The sequence below is a fragment of the Henckelia pumila genome, chromosome 4 (assembly GCF_033568475.1).
Source record: "Henckelia pumila isolate YLH828 chromosome 4, ASM3356847v2, whole genome shotgun sequence".
Lineage (NCBI taxonomy): Eukaryota > Viridiplantae > Streptophyta > Magnoliopsida > Lamiales > Gesneriaceae > Henckelia > Henckelia pumila.
In genome coordinates this window covers 49,684,333-49,686,807 of record NC_133123.1, presented here as the reverse complement: position 1 = coordinate 49,686,807, position 2,475 = coordinate 49,684,333, and positions in this window count along the sequence as shown.

Here is a 2,475-nt window from a genome sequence, read left to right as displayed (position 1 = left end):
GTTAGTGGATGGACTTCCATCGATTTGGGTCCGGCGTTTCCACGGTTATCTCGGTATGGGAGCCACCTCCTGAAGCGACGGCACAGCGTGCTACATACCAGGGCCCGGTCTGTCTCTGTTATCTGATCCTTGACCTCGAGTCTATAGGGAGTTCACTTTGCATGCATGTATACTCATACTCTCGTACTGAGCGCTTTATGCTCACGTCTCGTACTCTGTATTTTCTGGACACCCTATTCCATGGGGCAGGTTTGCGATTGGACGAGGAGGGTGGATCCAGGAGGGGCTAGTCAGCGGTTGGCCGGCTGGAGCTTCGCTTAGGTTTTATTACTGTTGTTTGGGTTTATACAGCTATTCGATTTGGTTGTATATTATTGGATAAATTACAGATTCCTTTACTTGGGGTTGTAAACTATTTATGGTTTCCGCAGTTTTATTCTGATATCTGTTTAATTAAGTTAATTGCATGCCTAAGTTCTGTTTAGTAGGTGATCCGGGTAAGGGTCACTACATCTAATCTACAGTCAGTGGTTGCCCTTACTACCACTGAGGCAGAATTCATAGCTGTTACCAAGGCCATAAAAGAAGGATTGTAGTTAAAGGGGATGATAACGGAGCTTGGTGTGTGTAAAGCCCCGAAATTATTTAATATTGATCCAAGATTATGTAATTTAAGAATATATGGAGTTTGGATTTAAATTCTAATATTCTTAAATTATTTTAGGATCGAAATTGTATTAAAAGATTTTCCAAGAACTGAATTGCAAGTCACTGAAGTTAGCAGGGACCAAACTTGTGAGACCTCGATTCTAAAACTCTATACTCGGCTTAAAATAATCGATAAGCAAATAAAAGATCTAAATTTTTTTTTAAATAATGCCCCGCGCTCGCAGTTCACAAGACTAGAACCCATGCGGAAGGCTCGCGCCCGCGCGAGGGGAAGGTCTCGCGCGCGCGGGGGCAAAAATTTCAGGGCCCTTCGGAAGACTCTCGCGCGAGAGGGATAAGGCCTCGCTAGTGCGCGAGCATCTTGGGCAGAAATGTCCAGGCCCAAACAAAAGGATTCCGAACTCGCTTTCGTCAAGACTCTAAATTCGTAAATAAAACGGGGAGGAAAAAAAATACATGCCATATCAAATATTAATATCAAAAGCATGTATTCGTCAAAATACGAAAGATCAACATGAATTCTTGATCGATAACAGTCAAAACATGCTTCGTTCAAGATATAAAATTCTCAAAATGCAAATGAATTCGAAAGCATAATCTACTTCTTAATACCAAGGCCTCACTTCTAGAAATTCAACCCCTAGCCTGTTGCCTCTGTCTTGATCTTGCCCAACCTGCCGTAATGTACACATACAAACAAAACGACAGCCGGATAATTCGGTGAGAATAATATTCCCAGTAAAAGAGACATAAAAGGCAATATCAAGTAATACATCGAAACACGATATTATGCGATTACGGATAGCTCGCATGTTGATCACATGGTTAAGGACTCGTTGGAGATGCCTCGAGGACCAATTACGAGAGGTCGAGCTAAGAAGTTCAAGGAAGCACTTCAATCGTTGATGATGAATTGTCAAGAAGGCATTGGAATATCTGAAGAATACTTTGGGGAATGTTACAATCTTATTGAAGTCCAAAGAAGTCAAGAGTGTGAAGAAAATATCAAAGAAAACACAAAAATAGATGACAGGACCCGAGAGGCATGCGCGCCCGCGCGCATCTGTGTTAGTTTTGAAGAGGATGGACAGAAGTCCATGCGCGCCCGCGCCTTCCTGATGTGCGCCCGCGCCAAACGGACAAAGAGCTATGCGCACCCGCGCCTCGTGTTTTTTCACACAGTTCGGCGTGTTTGTGTGTGTGCGAGACTTTTGATATTTTTGGCTTTATTTTCTTATTTTGAGTCTTTTATTCCTATTAGGAAACTTTTAGGAAGATATTATCATATCTTTAGATATACATTTTGAGTTATTTCGCGATATCTTTTATTATTTGTAGTTATATTATAAATACAACAAAAACATTCATTATTGATATAGAATTCAGATTTTGATATTTATCAATTAAAATTCTCTCTAGAATTTTATTAAGCTTTTGCTTACCCAAAAATCAAACTTATCAAAGTTTTCAACTTTGTAGAGTTTGTCGATTGATTATCCTCGTGGGTTGTCAGAAACAGGTTTTCTGAAGGTCTAGTTGTGATCAATTGTTTTTCTCTTCGTGATTGTTTGTTGCTAGTTTCAAGTAAACTAGAGGTCAATAATCCAAAACCTTTACTTGTTTTCAAGATTGGGCAATTTCTTGATTTCTTTTGTTATTGGATTGAGGGTACGATTTTAATATAGTCGTGTTTTCCTTCCATACATTAAGAATTCATATCATTTGGTATCAGAGCCAAGGTTTTGAATCAAGTAAGTATCTTATCTTCATCTGTTCGTCGTGTTCGTCATTCGTCATTCATCATTC